This window comes from Nycticebus coucang, chromosome 2 (assembly GCF_027406575.1).
Source record: "Nycticebus coucang isolate mNycCou1 chromosome 2, mNycCou1.pri, whole genome shotgun sequence".
Classification (NCBI taxonomy): Eukaryota; Metazoa; Chordata; class Mammalia; order Primates; family Lorisidae; genus Nycticebus; species Nycticebus coucang.
This window is the reverse complement of record NC_069781.1, coordinates 67,867,757-67,878,195: the sequence shown is the minus strand read 5'-3', so window position 1 is coordinate 67,878,195 and position 10,439 is coordinate 67,867,757. Positions and strand designations below refer to the sequence as shown.

The following is a 10,439-nucleotide window of genomic DNA, read 5'->3' as shown; positions in this document are numbered from 1 at the left end:
ATAGACCTTCTGACCTAGGCCCTAACAGATCAAACCAAAATGGAATCACTCATGCTAAGATTATACATGACCAAACCAAAACCTAAATGGTTTACTTGTAAGATCTGACACCAAAAATCTAGAGAGAGATGATAGCCAAGTCCCTGAATAGAGCAGTTTTCTGAAAAAAGCAAGTGATTTACAGCAACCAATCTAAAGGAAGCCCAAATGTGAGCCAGTATAATAATGAAGTCTTCTCTGCTTTAACCCATACAAGGAAGGGGACCTGAAGTAACTTAATAGTAATCAGTTTGATTTTTGCAGTATGCTATTTCCTTGAACATCCTCAAGCTACCTTACAACAATCAGCTATTCTGTTACTCTTATTTTTTTTAAGGGGGGTGGACAGATCACGACACCCAGGCATCCCGCAAAGTAGGCAGGTCACCTTTGGGGCAACTTTTACCCCAAAAATTCATCTCACATAAGCAGTGAGGATTCGGGCATTTTCCTGAATTGTTATTTTCTTTACTCATATGGAGCACCTTTCTATTACCTAGACAGGATGCTGCCCTGTTCATGAATCCATAATAAAATTCAGTCAGATCTTTCAATTTGTGGAAATTTTGTTTTTTTGACACTTTGCTTCTACTCTCTGGTAACTCATAGTAAAACTTAACTTCTTTTGCAAGTAATATAGAAAAAATACTTCTTATAGTATAAAAATGTATTAGCCTGGTACCAATATGATAAAAAAATTAAAATGCTATGACTTCTTTTTATTGAAATTTACAGCTCTTCATTCTCCAAGGTAATAATGAAGAATCTGGGAGTTCTAAATTTCTCACACATTCAACTGTGGGCAAAGAACTTTAGGTACAAGAATGTTTATACCATTAATTTCAAAAGAAAGGATGTGTGAATTGCTGGTTTACCATAGCTAGGGCCCTTAGCCTATTTTGGTGTATTCATGCTTCTTTTGCTTTGGAGTAGTAAGAATCCTTAGATGTAGAGAATATATTCATGTCTACAACTACAGTTATTAGTATTAAAAGCTTTAATAGTTCTAGCAGAAACCATATTTTAGAACCTACAAACTATGTTGTTGTCTCCTCTATTCATTTCTCATACTCTTGCTTCAGATTCATCTTGCCTGAAAACTTTTCCACTGGTGGGAAAACAAAGTTGTTTTTTTTTTTTTTAACTGGTTGTGCATTACTTTTCTTCATGAATATCATTCCCATGGAGTGTTTTTTGAATTCTTTAAAGAACAGTCAAAATCTAGGAGAAATTAATGAACTAACACCTTCTGAGTTTTTGTATAAATATATATGATATTTGTGAAAACCTGGTTTAAAGAAGGCAAGATCAATAAACTAAGGAAAATAGACATTTGCAAATATTGGAGTGAATGGCATTTCCAGGTCCTTAACAAAACTTGGAAGATATAACTAAACTCTGATTAGAGAGTAATGCTTTGGGATTATAAGCTTGCAAAAATACACTAACAATGAAATGTATCACTACAGTTTCATTTATTTTATTTCTAGTAAATTATTGGGATAAATATTTTCATACATAGGTCTTTAGTTGAAAGGTACAATATAATGCTATATATATCATATTAATGTTTTACTTTTAAAAGTTTTATCTAACAATTTGATTATTATTTTACATAGCAAATGTTTACAAGAAAACCTTGAAATCTCAGAATTACCCTTGAGACTAAGATTACAAGGACAACGTAAACATAGTTTCTGTCCTTAACAGGCTACCATATAGTAAGTAGAGTAAAACAAGCAAAATTAAAAGTAATGGCTTATTATAATCCATGTTATGATAGATATCTCTGTGGAGAACTACTGGATCACAAGATAGAGACACTTAACATTAAGTTTATATTAGGTGGGGGACAAGGTCTAGGCATCAAGGGAAATATTTTTGAACCAATAAAAGTTTAGTCATTAAGGAAGTGTGGGAGCTACTTGAGCACATATTGGATCTTGTGTTTGGAAAGAGAGTATGTTACAGATAATATTAACAGCCACACTGGTACTAAATAGTATCATAGAAATGGAGAATCTTCAAGTCACTGTTGAAGGGTCAGATGTATAGGGGTCAAGTGATACAAGATAAGGCCGGAAAGATAGGAAAACAACATGGATAAAGCTTCAGTAATTAAATAGTATTATGAAATCTTTGGGAAGGATTAAAATTATTTTTAAAGGCAATAGTTTATTTAGGTTTGCATTGGGTCTCTTGATTAGTGTGTTTGGGAAAACTAAACCAAATTAGAAACAGAGACGAGTGAAGCCCTCCTCTAAACCAAAAATGATGAAAATCAGAAGAGCAGCAGCGGAAGTGGAAATAGAGAAGACATCGGAGATCAGTGAGATCACTCTTAGAAAGGAAACTTGATTTGCCCTAGTGACAGAATAAAGAATATAACTGAGATTATTGTGATAATGTTTTTCAGTATGAACAAGAAATTTCTGGTGGAGGCAGCCTAATGATGGGTCCTGATGCCCTTCAAACAGTAAAGAAAAATTGAGCTTAGGAGGATGCTTTGGAGCATGGTACACAAAGGAATTTATTTTTAACGTGTGAAATTTGAGTTATATTTTTGGAAGCATACATGGAGATGTCTTAAAATGTTGATAAAGACAATGGTCCATGTAACAATGTTTGGGTCAATGATGGACTGCATATAAGATGGCGGTCCAGTAAGATTATAATGGACTTGAAAAATTCTTTAGGCCTGCTGATATCACAGCTGTCACAAAATTACAGTGTAATGCACTACTCATGTGTTTTTGGTGATGTTGATGCAAACAAATTTACTATGTTGCCAGTTGTGTAAATTATTTGTAATGATGCACAGTAAATAATAGTTGATGAGCAGCTGTATTACTGGTTTATGTATGTACTGTACTTTTTATTTTTATTTTATAGTTGTGTATGCATGCTTCTTTTGCTTTCTATATAAGATTGGTTGGGAGATAGATAAATAAAAAAAATAGATACTTTCTTTTCCTGGCAACGTTGTCTTCTTATTTTGTTGTAAAGGTAATGGCAGCTTCTTTGAATATGCATAAAGTAGGATATGTCTTCTCCTCTTCAGTTTTCTATTAGCATTTCTGTAGAATTGCTATTATTTTTTCCTTAATGTTTGGTAAAATCAAAGGAATGTTTTTTAATAGAACTGGTAAAAATTTCTGTGCTTTTTTTTGGCAAAGTTTTAAAATACAAATTCAATTCTTCAATAGATTTAAGCTATCCAAGTTATTTATTCTAGTTACTATGCAATGAGTGTCATTATTTTATAACTTTCATGGAATTTATCTATTTTAATCTAAATTGTCACATTGATTTATATAAAGTTTTTCTTACTTACCTATTGCTGTGTGACACACTGCTTCCATCGACAATCCTTAAAACACAAAACATTTATTATCTCAAGTTCCCCTGAGTCAGGAATTCAGGGGAAGCTTAGCTGGATGATTTCAGCTCAAGGTCTGTCATGTGGCTGCAGTCATCAGAGGCTTGATGAGTGAAAGTATCTAACTCTAAGATGGATAATTCACATGGCTGCTGGAAGAAGACCTCGGTTCCTTGACAGTTGGCAGGGGGCCTAAGTTCCTCTCCACACTGTTCTGTTCATAAGCTGCTTAAATGATTAAGTACTTTTAAAACATGAACACTTCTCCCAGAGAAGTGACTCAAGAGAAAGTGAGAGGGGAAGAAGCCAGTGTCTTTCATAATCTCTAAACTTGTACATCATCATATCTACCTTATCCAACTTATAACCAACACAACACTAAGTCAAGCCCACACTGGAGGAGGGGGCATAAGGCTCCACTTTTTAAAAGATTAACAAAGAATTTTAGATATATTTTAAAACTACTGTAAGTTATTCAGATTAGTCTCCTTTATTATTTTATCTAATCTACAGGAATTGTTTCTCTCTTGATTCTGATATTGGTATTGTTATCTTTCTTTTGTGTATGATTAATTGGTCTACAAGTGGATTAAATTTATGGCTTTTCTGCAAATAACTTATTTTTTATTGATTTTATACATTATTTTATTTTCCATAATATTTCCTGTGCTTTTATCTTTACATTTTCCATCTATATATTTTGGATTTGATTTTCTCTTCCTAATCTTTGTTTGCTTTCTTACATAGACTAGGTCATTAGAGTTTTTTAATACAAACATTTGGTGTTATAAATATCACTTCAAAGCTCATTATAGTTGCATCCCATAAATTTTTATGTGTGAATTCATTTTCATTCTGTTCAAAATACATTCTCATTTAACTTTCTTCTTTTATCATGGGTTGCTTAGAAATGTATTTTATTTCCTTAAATTTGGAAATTTTCAAAATATCTGTTATTCATTTTGAATGTAATTATCTTATAAAGAACATGCTTTGTATAGTTTGAGTTTTGTAAAAATACTGAGTATAATTTTATCATTCAGAATAAGCTGTGTCCTCAGAAAAGCTCTATGTGGGCATGAAAAGAATGAGTTTGAAGTCTGAATTATTGCATGGACTATTTCCTAATTATCAGACAGATTAAATTAGTTGATAGGCTATTCAAGCATTCCATGTTACTGATTTTATATCAACATTTTTCTATCAATTATTGAGAAAATATTGTTAATGTCTCCTACAATTGTTGATTTGTGTATTTCTTTTTGCAGTCCTATCAATTTTTCCTTGTGTATCTTTAAGCCTTATTAATACATTCATAAATATCCAGATTTTTTTTGTCTTTTAGAAGAACTTAAGAAATGACAATCTTTATTCTTTTTATAATATTTTTCTCTGCAATCTAGTTCATCTGATATTACTATCACTTCTTCAGTTTTCTTTTGATTAATTTTGGTATGGTAGATATTTTTTCATCCTATTACCTTATACTTTGAAGTTTAGTTTAGCCTCTTATGTCCAATACATAATCAAATACATATTTTTTCCAATCTGAAAATCCTATCTTTTAATTGGAGTATGTAACATTTGAAATTAAATGTCATTATTGACATAATCATATTTAAATATTACCATCTATTTTCTATTATTCAAATGTTACTTTGTTCCTTTTCTTCTATTTGTATTCCTTCTATGGAAGAAAAGAATATTTTCTGTCATTCCAATTTATTAGCTTTACTGGCTCATTCTTAACTGATCGCAATCTACAAATGATAATTATGCCACTTCATGGGCATCCTTGTATTTGTCTTCTGTTTTTGTTGTTGTTGTTGTTTTTGTTGGTATGTTTTACTTAGAATATTTTTCTAAACCCCACAAAACATTTTTGTTACTTTTTCTTACTGCATGGTATTTTAAAGATATTAAAAAATATATTTTATATTTGCCTACATATTTGCCATTTCTTTTTATTTTTATTCTGTTGTCTGGGCTCAATTCTTTTTACCTGGTAAGAGTTTTCTCTTTCCTAACATATTTTAATACTTATTTCCTTTTATCATATTATTTCATTTATCATCTTTTGATAATTGCTTTTACCAGTTTTGGTATGTCTAAGATAATTCACTTTCTTGTTAATAAATGTACTTTTAATTTTAAAATAGTTTTAGATTTAGAGAAAACATATAGTACAGAAAATTCTCATATACAATACCCAGGATTTCCTGTATTAACATCTTACATCAGTATGATATAGAATTAACCAATATCAACGCATTATTATTAACTGACTTTCATACTTTATTTTGATTTCCTTGATTTTTATCATTTTTTAAAATCCAGGATACCATATTACATTTAGCTGGTATGTAGGTGAACTCTCTGGGATAATTACAAAAAAATAAAAAACTGTTACTAAGAATCATAGAAAGAGTTCAACAAGACCTATGATTTATGTTGTCAGAAAGTGATAATCACTCAACATATATATACAAAGTTCATTCTAGATATCCAGCATTTAATAATGCATTTTCTCTACTTACATATAAAAATATTCAATTTTACTTTCTCAACAAAGCAGAAAACCGCATACCTCTTGAAAACTGCATACCCTTTTTGTACAGATAAAACCAAAAGCAATAAAAAAAAGAAGAAGAATGATGAAATTCAATAAATTGTGACTCACTTTTTAAAGTAGTTATCATGTTTAGGCCAATTTTATTGTACTATAAGATATTTTCTAATCAATATCTTCTTGGAAACAATTGTCCACTCTATTTCTTAATGAATATTATTATTAATATTATCGTTGTTATTAATACTTGTAGTAACTTTTTCCAACAAGATTCACTGCTAAGAGTCTACACACAGCAATGAATAAAAGGAATAAATATACAATACTTTGGGCTACACATTTGAAATTGTAACAAATAATACTTTTTTAGTTATTTTAATTGCTGTCAATTCTGAAGCTGCTTTTTAAAATTTTATTTATTTGTTTATCTGGAATAGCAAAGGTCTAAGAAGCACCCAAGGACAGTTTGGCCTAGACAAAGTATATACTTACGTTATTACAATCATGAATTTATTTGAAATGCTTTTCTTAACTCCCATTTTCAGCTATTTTTAAAGGTCAGGATTAAAGGCTTTCAATCAGGATTAAAGGATTAGGTAACACATAAATTAGTGTTTCATCTTAGAAAAGAACGAAACATATTCATTTAGATTCTTTTTATCAAGGGATAAATGACTATTCTTTGCAGCATTTTTTTCCCTTCACTTAAGCTGCGATAACAATACATTCATGGTTTTTTCAGTATTCTTCTATGTTGATCCCTTATTCATCTTTTGCTCTGAATGCTTAAATATGATTTACAGGTTACTATGTATAAAAATAACACTACCATAGGGTTAAGCATCACTACTTTTGGATAATAATGTTGTTAAGCAACTATTTCTTTAAATCATAAGAAATATGATGGCAAAACAGAAAAAAATTGAATATAAGCATAAAATGTTTCATAATTACTTTGATTTCAGGGAAAATAAAATATAGGAAGTCATTTTTAGACATTTGCACTTTCAGCATACTTTGTCGAGTCTTACGTGTACAAAGATTATTCCCACAAGTGACTCATTAAATAACATTTTTACTTTAATGGTATCCACTCCCCCTTTGTTCTTAATGAGCTGGCCTTTGATAGCTAGCAAAGATAGCCTTTGGTAGCCACTTGATTGGTTAGTGGTATAGAGTTGCCAAATATATCCGTCTTGGGAGATTTCTTACTCCTGCTACACCTTGAAAAAATCATTCATCATGATCAAGTAAGTTTCATCCCAGGGATGCAAGGCTGGTTTAACATATACAAGTCCATGAACATAATTTACCATATCAAAAGAAGCAAAAACAAAGACCCTATGATCCTCTCAGTAGATGCAGGAAAACCATTTGATAAAATTCAGCATCTTTTCCTAATTTGAATACTTAAGATGTTAGGCATAGGTGGAACATTTCTTAATCTGATTGAAACCATCTATGACAAACCCACAGCTAATATTATACTGAATGGAGTAAAACTGAAAGCTTTTCCACTTAGAACAGGAACCAGACAAGGTTGTCCTCTATTGCCACTACTATTCACCATAGTGCTGGAAGTTCTCACCAATACCATCAGGCAAGAGGAAATAAAAGGCATCTAAATGGAGGCAGAGGAGGTCACAGTCTTGTTCTTTGCCAACAATATGATCTTATACTTACTTAGAGAACCCCAAAGACTCAACCACAAGACTCCTTGAAGTGATCAATAAATACAGCAATGTCTCAGATTATAAAATCAATGTCCGCTAATCAGTAACTTTTGTATATACCAATAACAGCCAAGATGAGAAGCTAATCAAACAATAATCTTCACGGCAGTTTAAAAAAAAATATGTAGGAATATACACAAAAAAAGAGATGAAGGACCTCTATAAAGATAATTACAAAACCCTAAGAAAAGAAATAGTAGAAGATATTAACAAATGGAGGAATATACCACGCTCATGAGTGGGAAGAATCAACATGGTGAAAATGTCTCTAATACCCAAAACAATCTATAGATTCAGTGCAATCCCCATTCAAATACCATTATGATACTTTCAAGATTTGGAAAAAAGAATTCTTCATTTTGTCTGAAACCAGAAGAAACCTTTTGTCTGAAACCAGAAGAAACCTCATCTAGCCGAGGCAATTTTCAGTAATAAAAACAAATTGGGGGTATCACCAGAGAAGACTTTTGGCTATACTACAGGCCATAGTGATCATAACAGCATAGTATTGGCACAAAAATAGGGACATTGGCATTTGGAACCAAATAGAAAACCATAAGATGAAACTAACATATTACAGACAACTGATCTTTTTTTTTTGCAGTTTTTGGCCAGGGCTGGGTTTGAACCTGCCACCTCTGGTATATGAAGCTGGTGCCCTACTCCTTTGAGCCACAGGAACCACCCAACCACCTGATCTTTGATAAACCAAACAAGAATACACACTGGGGAAAAGAATCCCTATTCAATGAATGGTGCTGGGAGAAGTAGATAACCACATGTAAAAGACTGAAACTAGACTCTCACCTCTCACCACTTACAAAAATTGATTCAAAATGGATAAAAGATTTAAATCTAAAGCATGAAATAATAAAAATCCTTTAAGATAGTGTGGGGAAAATACTTGAAGATATTAGCCTGGGGAAAGATTTTATGAAGAAGACTTCCATGGCAATTGCAACAACAACAAAAATAAACAAATGATACTTATTAAACTGAAAAGCTTCTGTACAGCTAAGGACACAACAAGTAAAGGGAAAAGATATTTGCATATTATGAATCGAACAAAAACTTGATAACTAGGATCTAAAGAGAACTCAAATTAATTAACAACAACAACAACAACAACAAAGACTCAATAATCTCATATATCACTAGGCAAGAGAGATGACTAGAACATTCTCAAAAGAAAACAGATGAATGGCTATCAAACATATGAGAAAATATTTATCATTCCTAATCATCAGAGAAGCAAAAATCGAAACTACCCTGAGATATTACCTAACCTCAGTGAGAATGGCCCACATTACAGTCTCAAAGCTACAGATGCTGGTGTTGATGTGGAGCGAAAGGAACACTTTTACACTGCTGATGGGATTGCAAACTCATACAACCTTTTTGGAATGGAAGTATGGAGAACCTTCAAAGTACTCAAATTAGACCTCCCATTTGATCCCGCAATCCCATTACTAGCCATCTACTCAGAAGAAAAAAAAATCCTTTTATCATAAGACATTAGCACTAGACTGTTTATTGAAGCTCAATTTACAATCACCAAAATGTGGAAACAGTCTTAATGCCCACCAATCCAGGAAAGGATTAACAAGCTGTGCTATATGTATACCATGGAATACTATTCAGCCACTGAGAAAGATGGAGACTTTATGTATTTTATATTAACCTGGATGGAGGTGGAACACATTCTTCTTAGTAAAGCACCACAAGAACGGAGAAGCAAGAATCCAATGTACTCTATTCTAACATGAAGGCAGAAGATGAGCTAATTCAAGGTGGGGTAGGAGAATGAGCAAGTAGGGAAAGAGCAGGACAGAAGTCACAGTGTGTGATACTTCTCTTGGGGGTGGGACACAATTATAAGAGGGACTTTATCCAACAAATGTAATCGGTGTAACTTAATTCTTTATATCCTCAATAAATCTCAAATGATAGAAAAAAATAACAAATATGTTGAACCTCAACTTAGACCCAAATGTATACATTTATTTATATTTATACCGTTAAATGTATTTATGGATAATTGAAATACATACTATCTGTTAATGGCTATCAACTGACAAGATTCATAACAGATGCACTTTCACTTACATTTACATTTTTAACTCTAATTACTAAATACATAGGGAGAAAAGTAAAATTGGAGATGTTCACAGAAGTTGCCAGTCTTTCAGACAAAGAAATTATGCATCTCATTACATACAACAAGAATAAATAAATTTGAGCTGTTACTGCCAAAAATAATTTATTTTTTGCCTCCACAAATTTACAGAAAGCTACATGAAAAGCAACACCATGGTATGTTTAAATATATAAAATAATTATTAATCTCTCTATATTTTTGGTTTGAATTAATAAGAAATGACATTTCTAATTCTAATTACATGTCTACCTTATACTTTTATAACTGCCTTCTAAAATTATCTCACGTCCAACTTCCTACTTCTTTGGATAACATCACTTGACATTTCCAGTGTGTTAATTCAAATTATTCCATCATTTTTGCCTTAAACATTTTGTATTTTTTAAAATTAGAACTATATTTTGATTATAATTATTTAATAATAAACAAAATTTTAGTCTTCTTAAATTTATATTATTTATTTTCATACAGCATCATTTTTTTCTAAATAAGTAAAAGACAGTCATAATAAAAAAATCTCAGGGTTTCTCTTAGAAACTTCTAGTTAAGTGTTTTGGACTG

The 10,439-nt window shown here is 31.5% G+C and overlaps 1 non-coding gene across 1 annotated transcript; it reads right to left on the bottom strand.

Moving 5' to 3' along the window:
* Positions 1-381: 381 nt before the first annotated feature.
* LOC128579917 (U12 minor spliceosomal RNA) lies at positions 382-524 on the bottom strand. Its single transcript, XR_008378299.1, has one exon. It is a non-coding gene; the product is annotated as a U12 minor spliceosomal RNA (small nuclear RNA).
* Between the last annotated feature and the right edge of the window lie 9,915 nt (positions 525-10,439).